The following is a 26,639-nucleotide window of genomic DNA, read 5'->3' on the forward strand; positions in this document are numbered from 1 at the left end:
ACATCAGGTTTGGCAAATACATTGGCCGAAGAATCCATAAATATTGATTCATTGTTTGCAGAGTAATTTAAATGTCAGTTATAAGCCCAAGGCAGATAAAGATCTGTATCAACAATAAAACTGGATTCAAGCCACCAAACCCTAGGGAAGCAGCTTTGGGTTAAGACGGAAATGGAATGCACAGGCCTTGGGGAGGGAGGGCATTAGATGGGGAGGCAGATCAATGGCTCTGAGAGACTTAACTGCCAGCGATGCTCAGGTTGGGATGTGCTTGCTCATTACCATGTCTTCTGTTTGTGGATGGATGCGGCCCCCATCCATCCATACATCCATCCGTCCATCCATCCACTGTGGAATTCTGTGTCTCAGCTATCCCGTGAGAGAGACAGGCAGATACACATACATACCCAGAGACAGGAACACACAGAACAAAGATAGGCACTGACGTTTACACACAGAAACAGAGACGCAGAGACATAGAGACAGAGATGGAGGGAGACCCTGAAGGGGAAGAGGGACAGAGGTGGAGGGAAAAGCTGATACTCCTCAGAGCAGGAGGGCGCTGGCATAAACAAGCAGAGTTTGGGCATGATTGTGCATTAAGGGGCAGCAGGCTGGGCCCTTGTTTGCAATAAGGGGCCTTGATTCTAACTCCAAGAGGTAGTAATGTCCAGTGGTTAAGATCCACACTTAGGAATTAGATTGAAATGACCATATGGAGTCCAAGTCCCAGCTTTCTCATGTACGATTGTGATATGGACTACTTTATTCAACATCTAAGCCTTAGTTTCTTTCTTTCTATTTTTAAATGGAGAGTTGGTTTTCTTAGGTTATTGTTGATATGTCTACTTTCTTTCTGGCTGCACTGGGTCTTCACTGTGGCACACAGGTTCTTCGTTGCAACATGCGGGCCTCTCTTGCTGTGGAGCAGGGGCTCAGTAGCTACGCTGTGTGGGCTCTGTGGTCGTGGTATAGGCTTAGTTGCCCGGCAGCATGTGGGATCTTAGTTCCCCCACCAAGGATTGAACCCACATCCCCTGCATTGGAAGGTGGATTCTCAACCACTGGACCACCAGCAAAGTCTCTGAGCCTCAGTTTCTTAATTTGTAAAATGGAGATCTTCATATAGAATACAAGGATTCTTATCTCACAGGTTCTGGGGAGTATACGGAGAATAAAGGTTTAGCACACCACAAGCATTCTAGAAAGGCTGGGTTTTATCACCCTAAGTCAGAGTCTTCCCCTAAACTACTGTGTGACCTTGAGCAAATCGATTCCCGTCTCTGTGCCTGGGTTTCTCCTTGTGTGGAGTGAGGAGGCGTAGCTTTGCGGATTTCCAGGGCCCTCCCTTCCTTCGATGCTTTCTCTTCCCGTTATCCTCTGTCTGAGGTTCTTCGTAGTTGCCCCGAGTGAATGGTCTCTTTGGCAGAAGGTGCCCCCTCGGCCTTCAGTCTCATTTAGCCACAGTCAGACCCAGCAGATGAAGTGCTTCCCTTCCCTTGGTGTCATCAGGAAGCAGCTGGCCTGACAGCTCCCCAGGAAGGATCAACTGGAGGATGTCTGATTTTGAAATGAACAAGAGGACAGCTTTGGGATGTTGAATCTGACCTGCTGCTGTTTCGGTCAGGGCTGGTGGTCAGGAGGGGCTGCCTCTCCCGGTGGTCTCTCAGAAACTGTCAGGGATGGCAGAGGGCAGGCTGCTCTGTGCGGCCTGTGCTGACCCTCCCGTCCACGGAGGCCCCTGGGGTCTATGGGTCCAGTCTCTCACCAGGCAGTGTTCCCCGGCTCACCTGTTCCTAGACCTTTTGAGAAATATGTACTGACTTTGGGGCTCAGCCTGGATACCTCTGTGCCTGGAAGCTTACTCCAGCTCCTCTTCTTAGAGATGGGGAGGGCCTTCACTTCATGATGCTGATATACTATGATGATAAGCATCAGCCCTTGTTTTGTGTAAACCGTGTTAAGGAGGTGATACAGCAGCAAAGAGATTTTAAGGGTTTTTTTTGTTAGGAAGCAGAACAGTAGAAGAAAAACACCCAGAATTGTCATTGGATTTTTAGCTCATCTCTGCTCCCGCTCAAAAACCTTATTAAAATTAAAATAGAGGGGTTTTCAAAAGATAAGAGCCCCCCAAATGGGGAAGATGAAAGAGAAAAGAGCAAACAAGAGATTTCAAGAAAACTTTAGAAGACAGGAAATAGATGAACAACCGATGAAATCTACAAAGCTTTCCCAATTTTGCCACTGTGACATTGTGTCCTTACATGTACTATAGAGTCACAGACACTTAGTAGGCCTGTTTTCCCTACTAGGCACTTAGCTGAGGAAGTGGGGGATATGCCCTGCTCTGATGTTTTTGTAGGTGACTATCAAATGTTTGCTTAATGAATATATATTATAATCTGTAATTTTAATACATGTGGTCTTCAATTGGTTTTTAAATTTTTTAATTTAAAATTTTATTGCAGTAATACCTAAATATTGGGTAGGCCAAAAAGTTTTTTTGGATTTTTCATAACATCTTGTGGAAAAACTTGAATGCACTTTTTGGCCAACTCAATACCTTGTTCAAAAAGCTAACTGGTATGACAGATCTTCCAGCAGAAGAAAGCAGTTCCCATCCTACATCTTCAGTCTTGCTTTCTTGAGGCAATCATTTCGAATCTTTTCTGTATTTTTCTCTCCATATATTAAAATAATATGATTATATCTATATTTTCTGATTTTTCCATTTTAAATATTGTCTACTGGCTTTGCATGACAGAATTTAGCCTTCTGACACATATACACGCATACGTTTTCTTCTCACACTCTCCCAGTACAGTTCTATCTATCACAAACTTTGATAATACATTAGTATTCAGCATTTATACTATTATGACAACCTGAAACTTGAATATTATTTATGGCTGAGCCGGGTAGTGTACTATGATTAGGTTTTTTTTTTTTAACTTTAATTTTTTTCTGTGGTTAATAATTGCCTCTTTTTTCTTGTTCGTTTGGTTTTCTACCAGTCCATTCTAAAGGAGATCGGTCCTGGGTGTACTTTGGAAGAAATGATGCTAAAGCTGAAACTCCAGTACTTTGGCCGCCTCATGCAAAGAGTTGACTCACTGGAAAAGACTCTGATGCTGGGAGGGATTGGGGGCAGGAGGAGAAGGGGACGACAGAGGATGAGATGGCTGGATGGCATCACCGGCTCGATGGACATGAGTTTGGGGGAACTCTGGGAGTTGGTGATGGACAGGGAGGCCTGGAGTGCTGCGATTCATGGAGTCGCAAAGAGTTGGACACGACTGAGCGACTGAACTGAACTGAACTGGTTTTCTTTATTTCTGTCAGTAACTTATCTCTAATTTACCCAGGTCTCTTGCATTGCAGGTGGATTCTTCACCAGCTGAGCCACCAGGGAAGCCCAAGAATACCGGAGTGGGTAGCCTATCCCTTCTCCAGTGGATCTTCCTGGCCCAGGAATCAAACTGGGATCTCCTGCATTGCAGGTGGATTTTTTACTAGCTGAGCTACCAGGGAATCCTAATTTATCTCTAGATTTTCCAAAAAATGTGTAAAACTCCTCTAAATATGGTCAGACATATCAGATAGTAGTTCAGTTCTACTTTTCTTCCCCCCATGGAGACACCCTTTCTGGAACTCTTGACCCTCTGCTCCAATCTGGAAGGGGGTCTCCAAGGCCACTGTGTGGCTCCCATCCTGGACCGCCCCCAACTGTCCTCCTGGTGGCTTATTCAGGGGCCTCTCTTCTATGCTGGCCCCCCTGTTGTATCTTTCCATTCTCTTTTCTCCCTCGCTGTGGTTGGGCACAGTGTCTAATTACGTCTGTAATTTTCGGTCCCTTCCAGCACCTTTGCCTTTAGGAATGCTGGTGTGTTTGATTTCCGAGACTTCTTAGGGTTCTAGTATATAAATCAGCTTGCTGCTTTTCACTTAGCCCTGATAGGTACTTGAAGAGAGAAAAAGCTGAAATCTAAGTCATTTCATCAGACGTTCAGCTGTTTCTTATCTTCCAAAATTTTCTTGAAACTTCTTGTTTACGGTCTTCTCTTTCATCTTTCCTGTTTGGGGGGTTCTTATCCTTTTAAAACCTCTCTACTATAATTTTAATAAGTTTTTGAGAGGAAGCAGAGATGAGCTGGGAATCCAGTTGATTTAAGAAAGTTTAATGAATGTAAAATTGATTCTTTAGGTCATATTGTGTCTCTGAATGAAGAGAAAGTGTCTTTGCCTTAATTTAAAATTCAGAAGTCAACAGATAGCTTTTCTTCCAATTCCTTTTTGGCTAAGTTTTCTTTGAAATCCATACTTGAGATGAGGGAGCATTAGGGACCACAACTCTTCATGACAAATTATCACATGAAAACCAATGAACTAACTGTTTTGCTTGTCTATTACCCAACAAAGCTGCATTACAAACAACCGCAAAACCTCACAGTTACAAGATAACTGCTTATTGCTCTCAGGTATACAGGGAGGCACCAGGCTCTGGTATTCTTGGTGGGTTCTCTTTATATCTGGGGTTGGTTGGCTGTCAGCTGATCTAGGATGACCTCATCTGTGGAAATTTGGAAACTAGGGGTACTTGGATTTGCCATCTTGTGTTTCTCATTCTGCAGCAGGCTAGCCTGGATGTCCACTCATGTCAGTGACAGAGACACAAGGCTTCTTGAAGCTTTGACCCTAAAATGACAACCTGTTACTTCCACTACATTCTGCTGGCCAAGTCATCAGGCTAGCCCAGACTTATGGATACAGACATCACCTCTGGCTCTTCGGTGAGAGGGACTGCAAAGTCATGTGACAATGGCTGTGGATACAAGGTATGTGTGTGTGTCCAGCTGGGGCCGTTGAAGCCACCAATCTGCTATCCCAACTAAAATCAGGAATTCTCCAGATGAAGTCTGCCATTACAACATAATAGGGTGCTTGACTTTACAGTTTACTTTCTCCATGAACTTTTGCCCGATCTGGCACCGCTGAAATAGTAAAATACGTGGTAAATTCCTGCTGGGACAGGCTGAGCTGACAGCTCTGATCCTCACCCTGTCTGCTGATCCGCGTCTCAAATAGGGAATTCCCTGAGCTAAAAGAAAAACCACCCAGACCCTTCCCATAGCCAAGGGCCTCTAAGGATTTTTTTGTATGGTCTCCACACTCCTGGGGTCTTCTCCAGTGGCCCAGATGGTAAAGAATCTGCCTGCAATGCAGGAGACCTGGGCTTGAACCCTGGGTCGAGAAGATCCCCTGGAGGAGGCAATGGCAACTCCAGTATTTTTGCCTGGGAGGTCCCATGGACAGAGGAGCCTGGTGGGCTACAGTCCATGGGGTTGCATACAGTTGGATAGGACTGAGTGACTCACACTTTTCCATGCTCCTGAGCGGGACCCTGCTGTTAGTTGGGTCTGACCCAGAGCTCCAGAGCTCTGCTAGGCAAGGGCAGAAGGCATACGTGATCAGGCCTGTCCTGTGGAGGAGCTAGGATGGTGTGTTCTTCCCTCCCCTCCTTGAATCCTGATGCGGCTCCTCAGTTCTTTAACCCAGAGGGGTGACTTTACCATGAGTGTTTTGCACTGGGCTTGTGCAGCCCCGTGCCCTCATCCCACCAGCAACTGAACATTCGGCAGGATTTCTTTCTTTTAGACCAAGTGGGGTTCAGTGGTGTTTGAAACAGAGCTGATGGGTATTGCCTTGACCCCAGTGGTGAAGTGGGACGCTAAGAGAGCCACCCTCATTCAGGTGCTTCTGGAGAACTCTTGAGAGGTCCTGCCTCCTAGTTTATTCCTATGGCTGTTAACTGACCTGTCCTCTGCCTCCTATCCAGGGGCTCTCTAAAGAGGCTGGTTCAAATCCATTCCTCTCTCCTTTGTTCCCTGGTGTCTGGCTCAGACTTCCCCACCCTGCGTCTGCTTCTCAGGCTGAACTCCAGTCTGACACACCTGGTCAGCATCTTAGCTACCCCTGGTCCTTTCTCATCTGCAGGGCTGGCCCGACAGCTGGGAGGGGAAGAACCCACTCACTCTCAGAAGAGGTCACCTGTGCGCCATCCTGGGCAGGCTTGGACCACCGGCTCCATGTTCTGTCTGGGGCTCAGCCTTTGGGAAGATTCCTTGTCCTGAACTCTCCTCCCAGTTCAGGGAAGAAAGACCTGAAATTAATGTTTCTTTCATATGAGTGCATTTGTGAAGGAAGATGTGGACTTAAAAGGGTCCCCAGGGTGGGAGAAGTCCAGTAGCATCTCAGTGGCTGCGCCTGCATCAGTTGTGGGGGAGGAAGTGCTCCTCTGGGAGCCGCAGAACCCCATGGGTCTGGGTGAGTGAGACCTCCATCAAGCGCCTCCTGCCCTCTGGCCTGAGATCTTTCCCCCAAGGAAAGGAGAACTAGGGCCAGATCTTTGTTTCTTAGGCCAAGACTGCAGTCCCCTTAAAAGGCTGTGATCTTTACTGAAGGCACAAGGGTGAAGGGAAAGGGGAGGGTTTGGGGTGGATCTCAGGGCAAGAATGTGAGGGAGGCAGAGGGGCCAGTGAAAGGTGGACAGGACGTGCCAGGGTCCAGACACCTCCAGGGGCCATCCAGTTCCAAATTTTATGAATCTACCTTCCAATCCAAGTAGTGCTAACTTTTATCATTGTCTATATCTACCAACAGCCTCATTCATCACTAGTAGGCGCCAGGCAGTATTGAGCATATTGTATAAAAAAAATAGTAATTAGTCGCTTGGTCGTGTCCGACTCTTTTGACCCCATGGATTATAGCCCTCCAGGATCCATGAAATTCTCTAGGCAAGAATACTGGAGTGAATAGCCATCCCCTTCTCTAGGGGATCGTCCCGACACAGGGATCGTAACTGGGTCTCCGACATTGTTGGCAGATTCTTTACCATCTGAGTCACCAGGGAACGTCACCTCATTTTATTTTCATGCCGTCTCTATGAAGCAGGATGAATGTCCCCATTTCACAGCTGAATAAACAGGTTAAGAAACTTGCCCAGCCTCACACTCTAACTAGTATTACTAGCAGAACTGGAAATGAAACCCAGAAGTTGTATAGGTCCAGGGACTTTAATCCTGGTTGGATTTCTGGGAGTTGGGCTCCGGTATAGAAAGCCTGGAACACAGAGGTAAGGGAAAACCCACCCTTAGCCCTGGAAACTTGTTCTAACACCATAACAAGGTAGCAAAGAGAGGGCTATGGGAGTTCCAAGCAGGGCTTGGGGACAATCCAAGAAGGCTTCCTGGAGAATAGGGATTTAAACTATACCTTGAAGGAGAGGGATTTCAAGAGTGGTCTAGGCAGACAGCAGGGCTTTTGGAGAATGCTAGGTGGGAAGTTTGCAGAAGGTGGGGTATTTTGGTTGGAAGATGGTGGCTGGAAAGCTAGGTTGAGGCCGTATGGATGGTAGCCCTGGATGCCGAGGCAAGAGTTCAAAACAAAGTAATGGAAAGTGGACAGGAGACTCGACAAGTTTTGCATCTTAATTCTGTGCTGGAGGAAAAGTGGGAAAATGGACAGATACTGACAATACAGGTAGTTCAGATAGGGCTGTGAGAACTTAAAAAACATTGTGAACTATTTTGGCTTTGATTTTGTGAAGCAGCTGAACGTCCTTATCTTGGAGATTTGAACAAACCTCTAAGAGCTGGGTTGGGAAGATAATTGACAGCTCCTTTCTACTTCCTTGGATTTCCTCTCTGCAAAACCTTTCCAAACGACAACCAGAACTCATTTGGCTTCTCAGCCTATGCGGAAGTCCTTAAAATGCTCATTCATTTGTGAAGAACTGGGGGCTCCTGGGTGGAGGGAGACAGCTCACCCTGAAATGGTCCTCACTTTCCATGGACCACTTGATTCCTTCATTTTCAGCGACAGTGGTTTACACTGCTGGTTTGCCTAGGGTCGCCTGCAAATGTCCCAGTCCCTGATGCCCCTGTGGCTGCAGCTCCAGCTTCAGGCTCAGGTTTGCAGCTGGTAATTGGCTGAGCCACCCAGCCAGGGTAGAGGGAGGGCAGGGCGCTGATGACCTGGATGGGGCCTTGGGCTCCAGTCCTGCCTCTGTCGTCACAGTCTCACTGGCAAGTCCGCGGCTCTCTCTCTGCGCCACTGTCTCCTCGCTGCAACCCATATGAGGGCCTGCCCTGGATCAGCACTTCCGGAAACAGTCATACTCATCCCCTCTCGGAAGGCATCATCCTGTCTGAACACCCCTTCCTTTTAGTCAGTGAGTATTTCCTTTAAGTCGACTCACTTTTTAAAACACACCAATTCATGTCACTCTACCATTTCTGTAAATGATGCATCATTTGCTATAAATGGACAGTTAAGTTAGCTGTTAAAATAGTGAATGTTCACCCTCATGCCTCCTAAAGATCAGTGGACGTGCCTGATCGAGTGCATCCCACGGGGGGAAACCCCCATCCTGGAGCTGAGGCAGCCCTTCATACACAGTGTGCCCGGAAACACCTGGGGAACTTATTAAAATACAGGTTCTGGGACTTCCCTGGTGGTCCAGTGGTTAAGAATCTGCCTGCCAGTGCAGGGGACATGGGTTTGATTCCTGGTCTGGGAAGATTCCACATGTCACGGGGCAACTCCCGGAGCCTGTGTGCCCAGAGCCTGTGCTCCACAACAAGAGAAACCACCACAATGAGAAGTCTGTGCACCTCAACTAGAAGCAGGCCCTGCTCCCTGCCCTAGACAGAACCCGTGCAGCAACAAAGACCCAGCACAGCCAAAAATAAATAAACAAATAGGGATTCTGACTCAGGAAGTCTGGGGTGGGGCCTGAGGCTCTGCCTTTCTAACAAGCTGTCAGGTCCCAGTTCCAGATACCCCGCTGTAAATAATGAGGGTTCACGGGGATTTCCAGTCCTCACGTCCTAGGGTAGGACAAGAATGTCAACACAAACAAAGCAGTGGGTCTTCTTGAGAACTTTTGCAGTGAAATGCAAAGTCCCATAGCCAAACTTAGAAGCGAAGGCTGAATAGGAGCCGAAAACTCAGAGAGTTGTTATTTCTTCTTTTCTCCTAAATAAATGTTCAGTTTATCTTTATGCGCTTAGAACTAGTTGTTTCTGCTCATAGCTTCAGGGATTAAACAGCTGTGACTGTCTTCACACCTCCCACCTTTACTTAGAGACCTGAGCATAGAATACCATTAATGGGGACCTTGATCGTAAATCATACCAGCCTTGCCTGCAGCCCGGGGCCTGGCTCTTGCAGAGAGACACAACCCTGGGGCTCTGGAGACCCAACTGCTTGGGCTTTCCCCTTCTGTGGCCTCCCGCCCAGCTCACAATCAGAGCCACACACCAACCACTGACTCACTGCAGCTTCTTGGTTCATCTCATGTTTTCCTAGGGGTGAGGAGTCATAAGCTCTAGCAGTACTTGGTGTATGTGTGGGGGTATGTGGGGTGCTTGGAAAGCGGGGAGGGGAGCAAGGCTGCTCCTCAGGGACCCACACAAGGCTGAGGCCATGGCAGGCCCTTGACAAACATCTGAGTCCAGGGAAGGAAGAGAAATTGACGTGGTGGCAAGCGTGGAGGGGGCTGATCTTCATGGCTCTGCGGTGACTGGTACAGACTGCTCTTGGGCTCAGGCTGAGAAACAAAGCTCCAGCTGCACGCCAAGTTGTGCCCTACCTGAGTCAGTCCCTGAGACCAGATAGCGTCCCTCTCTTCCCAGCAGTGGCAGGTCATGCCACCCAGCAATTCCTGGCCTCCCTGTAGAATTCAGTGCCTCTGGTGTGCTTGAGATGCTGAGAACGGATGGCAAAGCCAGGACCTGGGGGTGTTTAGGGAGGACTGCTGAAGGGGCTTGAAGGTTATGTGCTGAGCAGAGGCCTGACCAGAGATCCAGGGCAGTGTTTAACACTGAGCACCGGGAGGGGGTTGGAAATGCACCCCCGCCATCCCGCGCCACTCTGAGCCCCTGGAATGGTGGCTTTCTGATGTTTTGTATCCTCCTACCAGTCTCCCGCCTCCCTCTCTCATTGAGTCTGTTCTGGACTGGATAGAGAGATGCAGTGTGGATTTCTTCCACCCTGAGAGGCATGGCAAGGGTTGCTTTTCTGCCATTTATGAGGCTGTGAACAGAAACATGGGTTCATATAGAGAAATGAATCCAATCTCTCACATCAGGCCGTGGTTCTCTATTGCTTGCAGAATGAAGTCAAAAGCTCCTACACCCTGTAAGGGGCTGATTCAGGATTTGAATCTGTCTCTGGTTCCAGATCCCAAGAGGTCTGTCTTCCCACAGGTGAGGCTCTGTAGTCTGTGAGGACTGTAAGTGTATAGCTGCCTTCTGAACTTGGGCCGTGGAACAGCTGTGTCAGGGGAGTAGTTCTCCCATGAGACTGGGGCTCTGGGGCATCAGGGGACTTGCATCCTGCTTCAGGGACTTCCCTTGTGGTTCAGAGGGTAAAGCGTCTTCCTACAATGTGGGAGACCCGAGTTCGATCCCTGTGTCGGTAAGATCCCCTGGAGAAGGAGATGGCAACCCACTCCAGTACTCTTGCCTGGAAAATCCCATGGACGGAGGAGCCTGGTGGGCTACAGTCCATCGGGTCTCAAAGAGTCAGACGACTTCACTTCACTTCACTTCACTTCAGGGAGGTGAGGAAGAATGGGAAGAGGAATCCAGAAGGTGAAGCCAGCCCAATTATCACAAGACCCTGCTACTTGCTGTCTAATGGCAAGCCCTGCAAAGCCCCAGTCGGGCTTCACAGAGCTTTCACGTCATGACGGCGGCTCTTATATTGAGTCCCTAGACCATGACAGGTGTTTGACATGCTTTCGTCACTTCAGTTCTCCAATAGCCGAGTGAGGTGCATTTTGCTAGGTTCAGTGTTCAGAGGAGATTGAATAATTGAACACAGATCTGTATAGGGTTCAAGTTCAAGTGTTTGCTGTCAGGACCTCCTGCCTTTCTTATTTGAAGCTTTGAATAACTGTGAGAGATAGACATCACCAGTCCCAACTTATGATGCTGAAATAGAGCTCAGAAAAGTGAAGTGATTTTGCCTTGTAGGTAAATGACAGAGCTAAGACCCAACGCCATTCTCTGCACTTTGCCCAGGATTTTCCCTTCATGCTACCTCAGTGATTCTTCAGGCTTTTATGGCATATATGCTCTCGAAGGACTTGCTCTTATGATTGGAACCAGCCTTCACGGGGCATCTAGAGGTCAAGGTCTCAGCCTGACTCTACCAGTGGCTGGCTATGTGACAGCAGCAAGCCAGCTTCTCTCCATGGGCTGTGGTCACCTTCAAAGTTTCTTCTAGCTCTAGAATTCTGGTCTCTCTTTGCACTACAAATATAATACACACTTGTTATGAACATGTTCAACAACATAGAAATATGAAAAGTAAAACAAATAAAAAAGCCAGCTCATCATCTTATCATTGTTAGATGCAGAAGTTGTTAATAGTTCAGTGTGTTTCCTTCCAAATGATTTCTCTCTTTCTCTCTCAAAATAAGCATGTGTAAGTTTTATTAACCTAATAAAAATTTAAAAATTGTTTTTGTACTGAAAAATATATTTCAGTGATCTTCCTGTGTCATCCCATATAGATCTACTTTATTCTTTTTACACAACATATCTTGGACTAATTTTTTTTTTTTATCAGTAGGTCTTTCCCTTCCTTTTCAAATGGTAAATAGTTTTTTTTTTTCTTGGTATCACAGGTAAAGATAATTTATTTGAGCATTTACATTATTTTTAGGCTTTTCTTGGCTATAATAAGCAATGCTGAAATGAACATCTTTATACATATATTCTAACTCACATGCAGATGTATATCACTTACATGAATTTTTAGAAGTAGAACTGCCAGATCACAAACACACATATTTAAAACTTTGAAAAATTGCTGACAAAACCACTCTCCATAAAGGCCAATTAACCTTTCTCTCCAGGAGGCAGGGGGCAGCGCAAAGATGCGTCCATTTGTGCCGTCTGAGACAAGGTCAGCAGGAGAGGTATTCTGGTGCCCATGGGATGCTGGAACGACAGCTCAGAGAGAACGGTGGGTGTTTGAGTGTCGCACAGGAGCTGGGGGCAGGGATGGAAGCGAAGCCTCTGTGCCCCAGATCCTGAATCTAAGAGCTCTGCAGCCCTGAGGGGATGGCTGATGGGACAGACTCTGACTCTGAGGTCAGAATTCCTGGGTCTGAATTCTTGCCATGCAACTTGTCACCTCTTGGATTTTGACCAAGAAACTTAATCTCCTCGAACTCAGCTTCCTTCTCCTTGAAGTGGAGATGGCAACACTGTGAAGAAGGGACTGTCATGGGGATTCGGTGAGAATTTCTGTAAGGATCTGGCCCCAAGATAGTGCTCTCTGTAACCTCCTCCCTTCCAGAGAGTCGGGGGCCAGGGAACTTTGCCATACTCTGCTGCTAAGTCACTTCAGTCGTGTCTGACTCTGTGCAACCCCATAGACGGCAGAGTACTTTTATATTCATCCAAGAAGGTAACTAGGGGCTTCCTAGGGGCCACTAGTGTCAAAGAACCTGCCTGCCAATGCAGGAGATGTAAGACATGCGGGTTAGATCCCTGAGTCAAGAAGATTTCCTGGAGGAGGCCATGGCAACCCACTCCAGTATTCTTGCCCGGAGAACCACATGGACAGAGGAGCCTGGAGGGCTACAGTCCATAGGATCGCAAAGAGTCAGACACAACTGAAACCACTTAGCAAGAAGGTAACTAAGGATTTATTGCCTAGTCACACATAACTCAAAAAATTGTTGCTGAATATTGTTGAAAAGATTTGCAATTCAGAAGGACTTTTAAAAAAAATTTAGAAATGAAAAAAAAAAGTTCTTTTTTGATACAGTGAGACCTGATACTGTGGCCCTGAATGTTAGCAGGACAGCTCAGAAAGACTTTTAATTGTTCCTGATACAATTATGAAAGTGATTGCAGCAGAGGCCAAGTGGACACTCAGCTTAACACAGTTGTAGAAGAAAATTCATTTCTCCATGGGTTCACCAGAGGGTCATCCCATTATTTGTAAATTTAGAGTGCTTTTGGGGTGCAAGATAATGTGGAAAGTGGCAGATTATTTAAAAAACAATTATTCATTTCCCTGTGTCTGAGCCTTTGGGGACTCCCCTCCCACAGACTCAGAGCTTGACCATGTGACTTGCTTTGGATGACAGAACATGAGCAAATGTGATGGAGACTTGAAAAGAACTTGAGTATTGGAGCTTGCCTTCTCTTGTAGTCTTGGGGCACTGAGTCCACCCTACAAATAAGCCTGAGCTAACATGCTGGAGAGACTGCCTGGAAGATACTGAAGCGCCCCCAGCTAACAGCTTGGCAATACCAGATATTTGAGTGAGGCCATCCTAGCTCATCCAGTGTCAGCCAGGATGACACAAACCAAAATGGCCTAGGAAGCCCATAGAATTATGCAAAAAAAAAATTTTGTTAATCTATTAAGTTTGGGGATGGTTTCTTATATAAGCAAAGCTACCTGAAGATATTTATGAAATGAATATCTGGATAAACTAGACCGTTCAGGAATAACCTAAATCAAATCCCTTACAATTATACAGTGGAAGTGACAAATAGATTCAAGGGATTAGATCTGATAGAGGGTCTGAAGAACCATGGATGGAGGTTCGTGACATTGTACAAGAGGCAGAGATCAAGACCATTCCCAAGAAAAAGAAATGTAAAAAGACAAAATGGTTGTCTGAGGAGGCTTTACAAATAGCTGAGAAAAGAAGAAAAACTAAAGGCAAAGGAGAAAAGGAAAGATAGACCCATTTAATGCAGAGTTCCAAAGAACAGCAAGGAGAGGTAAGAAAACCTTCCTCAGTGATCAATGCAAAGAAACAGAGGAAAACAATAGAATGGGAAAGACTAGAGATCTCTTCAAGAAAATTAGAGACACCAAGGGAACATTTCATGCAAAGATGGGCACATTAATGGACAGAAATGGTGTGGACCTAACCATGATGGTGTGATCACTCACCTAGAGCCAGATATCTTGGAATGCAAAGTCAAGTGGGCCTTAGGAAGCATCATTATATATATATATATAAAAAGCTAGTGAAGATGATGGAATTCCAGTTGAGATTGAATTCCATCATTTTTTAGAAATCCTAAAAGATGATGCTGTGAAAGTGCTGCACTCAATATGCCAGCAAATTTGGAAAACTCAGCAGTGGCCACAGGACTAGAAAAGGTCAGTTTTCATTCCAACTGCAAAGAAAGGAAATGCCAAAGAAGAGTCAAACTACTGCACAATTTCACTCATCTCACACGCTAACAAAATAATGCTCAAAATCCTCCAAGCCAGGCTTCAACAGTACATGAACTGTGAAATTCCAGATGTTTACTCTGGATTTAGAAAAGTTAGAGGAACCAGAGATCAAATTGCCAACATCTGTTGGATCACAGAAAAAGCAAGAGAGTTCCAGAAAAACATCTACTTCTCGTTTATTGAATATGCCAAAGCCTTTGACTATGTGGATCATAACATACTGTGGAAAATTCTTAAAGAGATGGGAATACCAGATTGCCTTACCTGCCTCCTGAGAAATCTGTATGCAGGTCAAGAAGCAACAGTTGTAACTGGACATGGAACAACAGACTGGTTCCAAATCGAGAATGGAGTATGTCAAGGCTGTATATTGTCACCCTGCTTGTTTAACTTACATGCAGAGTACATCATGCAAAATGCCGGGCTGGATGAAGCACAAGCTGGAATCAAAATTGCTGAGAGAAATATCAATAACCTCAGATATGCCAATGACACCACCCTTATGGCAGAAAACAAAGAAGAACTAAAGAGCCTCTTGGTGACAGTGAAAGAGAAGAGTGAAAAAGTTGGCTTAAAGCTCAACATTCAGAAAACTAAGATCATGGCATTCAGTCCCATCACTGCATGGCAAATAGATGGGGAAACAATGGAAACAGTGAAAGACTTTATTTTTTTAGCCTCCAAAATCACTCCAGATGGTGACTGCAGCCATGAAATTAAAAGGCACTTGCTCCTTGGAAGAAAAGTCATGACCAGCCTAGACAACATATTAAAATCAGAGATATTACTTTGCCAACAAAGGTCTGTCTAGTCAAAGCTATGGTTTTTCTAGTAGTCATGTGTGGATGTAAGAGTTGGACTATAAAGAATGCTGAGTGCCAAATAATTGATGCTTTTGAACTGTGGTATTGGAGAAGATTCTTGAGAGTCCCTTGGACTGCAAGGAAATCAAACCAGTCAATCCTAAAGGAAATCAGTCCTGAATACTCATTGGAAGGACTGATGCTAAAGCTGAAGCTCCAATACTTTGTCCATCTGATGCAAAGAACTGACTCATTGGGAAAGACCCTGATGCTGGGAAAGATTGAAGGTGGGAGGAGAAGGGAACAACAGGATGAGATGGTTGGATGGCATCACCAACTTGATCGATGGACATGAGTTTGAGTGAGCTCCGGGAGTTGTTGATGGACAGGGAAGACTGGCATGATGCAGTCCATGGGGTCACAAAGAGTTGGACATGACTGAGCAACTGAATTGAACTGAACCTTGATGAAACAGCAAGAATCCCAGTGTTAGGAGAACTAACCTTGTCTCAGTGTGCTTAAAAAAAAAAGTTTCAGAACCACGGACAGAGGCACAGGATAGGGCTGTTTTTGAGTTGAGCTAATTGGAAAAGATCCTGATGCTGGGAGGGATTAGGGGCAGGAGGAGAAGGGGACGACAGAGGATGAGATGGCTGGATGGCATCACTGACTCAATGGACACAAGTTTGGGTGAACTCCGGGAGTTGGTGATGGACAGGGAGGCCTGGCGTGCTGCGATTCGTGGAGTCGCAAAGAGCTGGACACGACTGAGCGACTGAAATGAACTGAACTGAACTGAAGCACTTGCCAGACTCTGGCATGAGAGTGAATACAGTGGCTCAGGGCAGGGGACACAGAAATATAAAAGGACCTGAGAACAGGTGTTAGTGAGTCTTGCCAGACAGCTCTTAACTCAGGAAATCCCTCAGTCCCAGACAAACCAGGACTGTTGGTCTGTCACCCATTTGCCCTGAGTTCAGGCAACTGGAGGGCTGCGGGGTTAGAGGGCAGAAGAGACAGGGGACTGAGCTGATGGCTCGCTGGGAGGTGATTTGGCTCAGTTTTCTAACTGCCTTCTCCGCCCTTTGCGCACAGTCTGGTGTACTACTAATTCCCTGGGGAAAGTCAGACTTCATGTGTAGGGAATCTTGAGCCTGCAATTTCATAATAACAATAATCTCTTGTTTTCAGTGGTGCTTAGACTTTGATAAATCCTTTCATAGTCACCTGTGACATAATCTGGCTTGATCCTTACAACCCTTTCTGAGAAAAGCAGAGCATCCAGGTATATTCACATCACCTAGTCCTTTTCTCACCTCTTCTCCTTGAAGTGTGTGGTCAGCAGATGGAGGAGAACCCAGGATTCGGGATTCCTGTGTCCTGAGACTTTCTAACTAGCTGAGGGCCCTAGGGTCCAACATCCAGGCACATAGGATGGATTTTCTCACCTTTATGTTAAAAAGAAAGGTCAGGACTCCAGTCTTAAAATTTCTTTAAGCTCTGAGCTTCTAGGAGTCTACAAAGGTTGACCAACTAAAATCTTTTGCTTAGTATATGGAATGCTATTTGGTGGTCTCCTACATAGCTGCCTGTTTTCCTAGCATTTAAGCCAGTAGGGCCCCTCCAAGTGAATGATGTGGGGGGTAATTTCCATTTGCTACACATTCAGTACAGTCTAGATCTTAGAAGCTGGATGGAGGGGCTGCATAGGTATTTCACAGGCTCATGTGACCCACCTAGGGGAAGGGCAGGGGCCTCAGGGCCTCGGCGTTGCTTGCATCCCAGTCTTTCTCCCCATCTCTAAGTGCTTCCCTCTGCACACCAGCTTCAGTGTCTCAGGCCAGTTTCCTCCATAAGGCTGGGGTCACATCTTCTCAGCCTTACCCCCAGAAAGGGAAAGGGTACCTTCCTTTATTTCATTTTGAAAATACTCTCAAAGGGGCCCCCAGTTGACCTGGCTGGGTTGTGTGCCCACTCCTGTAAGCCAGACAGGTGGGACCACTGTGATGGACCCGTTCTTTCAGAACTGCATGGTTAGAGTTGCGGGAAGAACAGTTTCCCACAGACGGGGAGTCCTTATAAGAAGAGGAGACAGATGGAGAGCAGATGAAGCAGGTGGCACAAAGCAGAGTGTCTTCCCTGCTTTGGGCTGAGGAGCTGACGCAGAGAGCTCGAGCACACTGTCTGAGGTTTGATGACCTAGAAGCTGGGCAGAGATGTGAACCCAGGCCGTCTGATCCCACCGCTGTTGCTTTCTACCTACATTCCATTCTCATATGGTAGCAGGGAGATGGAGTCTGCCTCTGAGCGTTCTCTGTGATGGTCACGCTGTGCTGGTTGGAGAGCCCTGGGCTGGGGACCAGGAGACAGGTGAGTTAGTCTTAGCCCTCTACTGTCTTGCTGTGTGACCTTGTGAAAATCACTTTCCTTCTCTGAATTGCAGCATCTTCTCTGCCAAATGGGGATGATCATCTCTGAGGCCCTCCCATAGGCACTGAGGAGAGCTAATGAGATAATGCTGTGAATGAGCTTTCAAAAGCTGAAAAGCCCACACAGATGTGAGGATTACTCTTATGATCCTCGGCCCCACAGGATTAGCTTAAATTTATGGCAACAGGAGGGGTGGGGGCTGACAGAAACATCCAGATGTCTAGCAGCCTTGCTCAAACAAGGCAACACAACCTGCTTCGAGGGTGGCCCCCTGATTTATTTACTCATGGTGGGTGACTCACGCTGGGCTTCCTGACTCTTCCTTGAACTCCCTCTCACCTGTCTCCATGATGCCCTGGGTCAGGGGGCCATGGGGTCTTTGATGACAGTGTGCAAGGGTAGTCACGTGGTTTTGGTTTTCTCTCTTTTTTCTCCCTTGGGCCAAGAAATGAGGACATTGAAATACTTCTTGGGACAGCTGCATCTTGCATGTTTATCTATTGTTTCCTGGGGGAGGAGACACGGGCTGCTGGAGCCAGGAAGGTTCAGAGAGCTCCGTCTAATCCCATAGGAGGCCAAGGAAGGGGGAGGAGTCACATGGAAAGAGAACTCTTGGCAGAAGCTCTAGTGAACCCCGAGGTAAAGTGAAACTAAACACTTTTGTTTTTATCCTGCAGAACCTCTCAGGGCCTTTAATATACTAATGAGCTTTGCTCAGCATCACGGAGGGGATATAACAGCCACATTTCCCAATATCTACACATATGTGGGCTTCCCAGGGGGCTCAGTGGCAAAGAATCCACCTGCCAGGGAGGAGACTCGGGTTCAACCCAATTTCAAGTCCACAGGGTCGCAAAGAGTAGGACACGACTTAGTGACTGAGCATGCGCGCGCACGCGCGCGCGCGCACACACACACACACACACACACACACACATTGGGTTGGCCAAAATGTTGGTTTGGGTTTTTCCATCATCTTACAAACATTTTTGCCAACCCAATACATATACACATACATTGTTGTTGTTATTGTTTAGTAGCTAAGTCGTGTTCGACTCTTTTGTGACCCTCCACAGACTGTAGCCTGCCAGGCTCCTCTGTCCATGGGATTTCCCAGGCAAGAATACTGGAGTGGGTTTCATTTCCTCCTCCAGGGGATCTTCCTGACCCAAGGATCTCCTGCAACTTCTGCATTGGCAGGCAGATTCTTTACCACTGAGTCACTTGGGAAGCCCACATAGAAATATACAGACAGACACACACACACACGCATACACACACACACACACACGCGCGCACACATATAGGGCAGACTTGTTTTTCTCCCCCTGACAGAGCATTTTTGGGACTGATGTCCTGCTGAACACACCTTAGGAAACGTAATCCAGTATAGCTAACTGCACAGACAGGGACAGGGAGGCCCAGATAAAGCGAGTAGGTGGAGCAGAAGCCCCATCCCCCGTCCTCTGTCTCCTGCCCTGGGGCTCTTCCCACAGCACCACCCTGCTCCCATCTACCCCAGGAAACTCTGCTGCTACAAGACACCAGCTTGTTTTCCAACTTGGAAGTGCCACTGGGCCCCTTGGAAAGCATAGAGTGTGCACTTCCTGGGTAAAATACACAAGGAAAGAGGGCGTGTGAGTACGAGTGAGATCGGGAATGCTGGGTGTGGGGAGAATCTTTGGTTTTCATCTTCCCTGAAGGACCAGACAAGGGAAAGCGGAGTAAAATGGCCTCAGGGTAGAAACTGAGATGCCGCTCATGCTCACTGCAGACTGTCCATTCAGCACCTCCTTGGTGAGAGCCTGGCATGTCCTCCAGGAAACCTGGCCCAGGCAGGCCATGTCAAGTTGCAGGGCAACCTGGGAGCTATCCAAGGTGTGTGCGTTCAGGCCCCAGTGAGTGGCACCTGGTGGGAGGGGGGCTGTGGTCTGTGTCAAGAGGGTGATGATCACAGCTGCCGTTATCAAGTACCTGCTGGGCCCCAGGTACTGTTGTAGTAGCTTTGCCCCTGTTTACTCATCTACTTCTCACTTCATCTCTGTGATGCAGGTGCTGCTGCTACCAGTGCAAATTACGGAGGAGGGAAACAGAGCATAGGTTAAGGAGCTTAAGAGAGTGAGCCAAGCTGGATTTCTCCCCTGCAGGCTGACTGCAGAACACGCGCTTTTAAACTACAATGTTCTACTCCCGCTATGGAGCACTGGGGAGTTCGGGAAACTGCTGTTCTGATTGGCTATGAAATCCATGGAGATGCTTATAAGATCAGAATATTAGATCTGGAATAAGCCTCATGAGTCATTCAGTCCACTCCCTTCATCATAACTGATGAAGGGCAGGCCCAGCAAGGATAACAGTCTGGCCAAGGTCAACAACTTATGGCCCCACTTGACAAAAGGAATTGAGCTTCCTGACAACAGCTGGAAGAGTGGGAGGCTCCTTGCCCTGGGGCCAAACTCCAGCCATGTTGCCTTCCTCCCCACAGTACCTCTGAGCCTTGAGTACCTTCCTCCCCGACCCCATCTGTAACCTACGATGTTGCTCACTGACTCCCACACCAAACAGCTCCAGAGTCAGACTGCCTCCCACGCTGAAGAAGAGAACTGACCCTCTTAGCTGCATCTTACCCATCCACGCCCATCTGTTGATCCAGCTTTAAAAAGAAGAAAATGAAAATCACAACTGAAATGCTTTCAAATGATTTTTGAGATCAAGTAACTTCCTCAAAACAAGATTCCTCCATCAGTACCCCTTATCCATTAAGGGTCTTTCTAATTCAATAAACACGATTTCATGTCCTGGGCCCTCCCACTTCTCTTCCCCCACTCTGGGAGGACATGGTCTGCTTCCAGGACAGCTTAAATTAAGCTGTGCAGGTTGACGGATCTTTAATCTTGCCAAACACATGTTGAGAAGAATAATACCAATTTTGTTTGGGAAGCCAAGGGCCAAACTCAGCTGGAAATTCGCTCTTTGGGTAATCTCACCCCTTGTTTTGATCAAGGAGGCCATGTGGGTTTTAGTGGGGAACACTCGAAGGCCCTGAACTCATTGGGTCCAAGACAGGAGAGAGGGTAGAGTTCTCACTAGGGATCCCTGCCCCAAATCCCTTTGATTCTTCCCTTTCAGCACAGAAAGCAGCTCCAATCCTGGCTGCTTATGGATCAAAGCTAATCTGGATGTAATTCCCTGCCCAGCTCACTGCACCCCTAGTGACACATAAGTACAGATTAAAGGGTTATATAAATGCAATTGTCTAATTAATAAGTGCAAATCTAGCTATTGCAGGGGACATGAATTTCAGCTTTTATGTGAGTGGTAGTCTTCTTTGAGTTTAGTTTACAAAATACAAGTCCCGTCCCCATGATTTCTATTGTTAATAGTCATGGAGTGGTCCAGAGGTCTGACAATTCCCAGGAAAGTCCTCATAGTGACCCCTAAATCCTCAGATTCTCAGCAGGAGAGTTTGGATCATGGAAAATACACAACTTTGTATGGGGTAAAAGAGGCTGGGCTTGGGGCCACTCGGCTCAGGCTCAATCCTGGCCTGATCCTTGACAGACTGTGTGGCGTAGGACATGTTACCTAACCTCTCTGAGCCTCGGATTCCTCATTCTTAAAAAGATGCTGAGACTTCCTTCATGGAGATGCCGAGAACAACAAATGCTGTGCCTGAGAGCATGTGTACAGTCCCTGGTGAACTGTTAGGGGCTGTTGTCATTTGCAAGGGAGGGTAAAGATTCTAGAAGATGCAATGCAGGAGATGACTTGAAATCTCAGGCCTGAGCTTCTGCATTGGTCCTGGCAGGATTCTGACTTTGGATTTGCCCTGCATAGAGAAAAGGGTTCGTGGATCTAAGAAGGGCGTGATCTCCCTAGAGTTTCCAGTGCTCCTTTCCTCACTGTCGCACCAAACTGCCCCGGAGGTCTGGATGAGACAATGTCAGTGTGTGACCCACCCTACACAGGGTCAGCAGAAAGGAGGCTCTACAGCAGCCTCAATCCTGGCCATAACTAGGGTGGTGACGGTGGGCTGGGCATGCTTCACACTTTTTCTCACTATATTCTTAATGACAAACCTGCACAGTGGATGCCAGTTCTCTTCCCATTTCAGGGATGAAGTAGCTAAGATTTTAAAGAGGTTGAATAAGTCACCATATTGTGCAGAGCTTTCCTTAGATAAGCTGACAGTTTCTGTCTTCTCTTCACTGCACGGATGCTCTTCCCCTGAGAATGTGTGTGTACGTTCCCATGACCAGCCCCCAGCATTCACGCAGACACATACCTGCCAGCCAGGGTGCCCTCCAGGCCCACGCACCCACACATGCTCCAGCTTGTGGAGACAAACCTGCCTGCGAATGAGCCACGGGAGAGAGAAGGCCAGCAGGGGAGCAGGAGAAGGGTACATGTGAGAATCTTTCCTGAGCAGAATGATTTATAATTATTTTGGAACCTTAACCTGTTATAGGGAAGTCAACCGGGGTGGCAAGTTGGATGGTGCCTGCTTTGAAGAGGACTCAGCAAGTCTGGCATTTTGTGCAGATGTGGGAACCCCAACAGGAATTAGAAAACTGCTTTCTTCTGAGTCATTCTCTAATTTTACTTAGACCTATTCTGTGACCTCTGACCTCACCAATTCCTCTGACCTTGTGCAAACCCTGGGCATCTCTGGTCCTCAGTTTCCTTATCCCGTAAATGGCAGGAAACATCCTCCCTTAAAAACCCAAACCTCACTTATATATTCAAAGGGTTATGATGAAACTCAAATAATAAAATACAGGGAAACTTGCTTTCGAACAGAACATGGGATGAGTAGAGATGGGAGGAAAGAACTCATAAACAGTGAGGTCTTTTGAAAACTGAGCCTGGGCCAATTCAAGCTCTCTGGCATGTCCACAGTTCCCTGTCTTGTTGGAAACATCAAGGCTGAGATCGCCCAGGCAGTCTAGGGAACCACTGAGTGCTGTCACTTTAAAAGTAGAGTGAAGTGTTCATTAGCTGGGCTATTTTTCAGGTGTGTTCTAATTGTACTAATTAACTCTAAGGTAGATTTTAGCACTCCAGCCTCCATTGCTGCCTTCAAATGCCAAAACAAATCTTGCCATAATTACCAGCAATCCTTTTCATTACCGGCTGCCTAATTATCCTATTAATAGCACATCCTAAGAGACAGTATTTGCTTGGCAGGCAAATATTTGTTTTTAAATGAGCAAACACAAAGACAAACTGCTCTGTTTGCAAAAGGATTCCAAAATGCAAAATGGTTTATATTCATGGAAAAAAATAATAATCCAAGTAAAACCAAATGCTTAATCCATTTCAAGCATTTGAGCAGCATTAAAAACATTTTCCCCCCTTTCTGGCTCCAGTTCTTCTTTGCTGAAGGGACTGGGTGCTAGAAGGGTTTTTTTAAGACACTTATGTGATATGGAGTAGAATGTCTTATTGGGTTGGCACTAAACTTAAAGAAGGAAACAACTGAGATGGAATACAGTAATGTTAAGGCTGGAAGGAAAATTATGGCGTCTTCTGGCCAGGGGTTTCCTGGTTGATTATCAGTCACCTGAGGAAGGCCTGGTCAGAATGCAGCTTTCCAGGCATGCTGATTTTTTTCCCTTTTTTTGGGCATTTTAAAGCTTTTTTTTTTTTTAATTGAAATACAGTTGATTTAGAATGCTGTGTTGGTTTCAGATGTATAGTAAAGTGATTCAGTTATGTATATATGTGTGTGCGTGTGTGTGCTAAGTTGCTTCAGTCATGTCCAGCTCTTTGCGACCTTATGAACTCTAGCCCACCAGGCTCCTCAGTCTATGGGGATTCTCCAGGCAAGAATATTGGAGTGGGTTTTCATGCCCTTCTCTAGGGGATCCTCCCAACCCAGGGATGAACCCACATATCCTATATTACAGGCAGTTTCTTTACTGCTGAGCCACCCAGGATATCATATCTATTTATATAGACATAATTTTTTCAACATTCTCTTCCATTAGAGGTTTTTACAAGATACTGAGTATAGTTCCCCGTGCTGTACAGTAGGTCCTTGTTAGTTATCTATTTTATATAGTAGCATGTATATTTGAATCCCAAACTCCTAATTATCCCTCTCCCCTTCTCCCCTTTGGTAATCGTAAGTTTGCTTTCTGTGTCTGTGAATCTACTTCTGTTTTGTAAATAAGTTCATTTGTATCCCCCTTTTTAAGATTCCACATGTAAGAGATATCATATGACATTTGTCTTTCTCTGGCTTACTTCACTTGGTATGCTAATTTCTAGGTCCATTCATACTGTTGCAGATAGCATTATTTCATTCCTTTTTATGACGGAGTAATATTCTATCGTATGTGTGTACAGCATCTTCTTTACCCATTCATCCTTCACTGGACGTTTAGGTTGCTCCCATGTCTTGGCTATTGTAAACAGCATTGCAATCAACACTGAGGTGCGTGTATCTTTTTGAACTATTTTTTTTCTCTGGATATATGCCCAAGAGTGGGATATTTGTACCAAGAGTGGGATTGCTGAATCATGTGATAGCTCTGTTTTCAGTTTTTTAAGGAGCCTTCATTCTGTTCCCTATGATGGGTGTACCAACTTAACATTGCCACCAACAGTATCACAGGATTCCCTTTTCTCCAGACCCTTTCCAGCATTTGTTATTTGTAGACTTCTGGATGATGCCATTCTGACCAGTGTGAGGTGGTACTTTACTGTAGTACTGATTTGCATTTCTTTAGCAATTAGTGATGCTGAGTGTCTTTCCATGTGCCTTTTGGCCATGTGTATGTCTTCTTGGTAGAAATGTCTTTTTAGAACTTCTGCCCTTCTTTCTTCTTTTTATTTTTTTCAAAGGTCTCTAAGAGATTTTCATTTGTGTCTGTCTATGTTTGGGACTCACTGACCTAATCAACCCCCTCATTTCACAAAAGAGGAAATAAGTGACTGAGGTCATACATTGGATATAAAACCAAGATCAGAACCAGGTCAGCCTTGAGGGTTAAAACATCCTTAATTCAACCTTTATATTTAATTAATTTCCCTTCATTAAAAAAAATCACCATATGAATTGTGATGAAATTAAGCCCTATAGAAGTATGCTGTGAAAGTGAAAATAAAAGCTCCCACCTCCCCAGCCCACTCAGTTCTACCCCTGCTCCAGTGTTCCCTGGTATCCTCGTGTACTTGAACACGCACAGTTGCTTTTTCCTTTCCTTTTAAACAAAGAGAGACCACACTATATATCAGAGTGAGCCGTGTGAATTTGCTGATGTGTGACTGTTTTATAAAAGTACAAAACAGCAATTTCATATGGTTCAATTTAAAATCCTGTTCTAAGTTTGTTGCCGAGTCCTTTCAAACCTCTGCAGAGTGTTGTGTATGAAGGCGGTTCCCTGGTGTAATCAGTCTTTACAGATGGCTGGTCGGTAACCTTCACCCTTCACCTTCACAAGCCCTAGAGAGTTGCTGTGATGCAGGATCCTCCCCCTGGGGATCTCCACCGCCCTTGTGGAGCTCACCCTTCCAGGTGGAGCCCAGGTCCTATGACTCTGTGAGCCTTCCCGATTCTGCCACCTTTGCCAACGTCCTTGTTCCTATAAGCCTCTCACCCCACCCCCAACTCTCTGCCATTGACCTAGAGAGTTTGAAATGTTGTTGGTACTGTTCCCTCTTCCTCCAGCCTCTAATATTTAAGCATACATCTCTTACCCCAGCCCCACCTCGGAAACCCTCGCGGGCTCCCCACAATGTCTGGGACAGAGCTCTTCCAGGGTGGTCCCAGCTCTCTATCAAAGGGCTCTGCCTTCTTTGTAGTTGCTCTCTGCCGAAGAGGAGACACAAGAGACACAGGTTTGATCCCTGGGTCAGGAAGATGCCCTGGAGAAGGAAGTGGTAACCCACTGCAGTATTCTTGCCTGGAGAATCCCATAGACAGAGGAGCCTGGTGGGCTGCAGTCCATGGGGTCACAAAGAGTCGGGACACAACTGACCACACAGCACAGCCTGGAATGCTGGCCCCATCCAGCACAGACAGGTACATAATAGGAGCTCAAAGTGATGTCTCTGCTTTTTAATAAGCTGTCTGTGTTTGTCATAGCTTTCCTTGAGAAACTGTTACCAAACATTAAGTAGATCTTTTAAGAATTTGCCATTGAAGTGCTGGATTATATCATTAGACCACCTCACATTAAATGATGTCAAGCCTAGTAAATTACAGAGAATTGTTCTCTTGGTAGACTGTTGAATGTAGTGGCTTGTATTGTACTTTGAATTTTTACACCTATATTCACTTTTTAGGTGTGTTAATTTAATCAGAGCTTAGCAATCTAGTTTAATTTTCTCAGTTATTTGAAAAAAATTCCCCTTTGAAGAACTATTGCTTTTTTGGGGATTAATTTGTCAACTGTATTTGAGGTTTTAATTGATTTTAAAGTTTGTCCCTAATTCCTTTGTACTATTTCATTTCCTTTCTTAAATTCTCCATTTTGATTCATCTCTCAGAGGACTGACACGTGTCTTGAAATATCGTTTTTTCTAGCAAGAACTTGTGGGTGATATATTTTCTGAGGCTTACAAATTTGCAACTGTCTTTGTGTTGCCCTTCCAGTGAAAAAACAAACTGGGTAGGCAGCAAATTCTTGGGCTTCACTTTTCCCTTCCCATCAAGATTCTTTGAAAACAAAAAAAAGCTCTATTTTTTTCCTGATGTATGGTGCTTTTGAAAAATTTGAGGTTCAACTGGTTTTTTTCATCTTGAATGCTCCTAAGGCATATTTTAGTTTTTTAAATTTCAAAACCTATCCCTAAGATAAGAATTCTCTTTTTGTTGGGTATTGCTATAACACAATGGAAAACAAAAGGCTTCTTCTCTTTTGAATTTGATTAGTTGACTTCATTCTATTGGCTTAGTTTTTTTCTTCAAGGAACTGGTAAAATCTAGATCTGAGAACACTTATGTGCCCCTGATCCAGTTAAAAAAACTTTTTATTAAAGCTTTAAAATTTTACTTACTTGCTTTTTAATGTACATACAGTAAAATTTATTCTTTGGTGTATAGGTTGATGAGTTCTGACAAATGCTTTGACATGTAACCACCACCATCAGTTCAGTTCAGTTCAGTCGCTCAGT

The sequence above is a fragment of the Capricornis sumatraensis genome, chromosome 2 (genome assembly GCF_032405125.1).
Source record: "Capricornis sumatraensis isolate serow.1 chromosome 2, serow.2, whole genome shotgun sequence".
Classification (NCBI taxonomy): domain Eukaryota; kingdom Metazoa; phylum Chordata; class Mammalia; order Artiodactyla; family Bovidae; genus Capricornis; species Capricornis sumatraensis.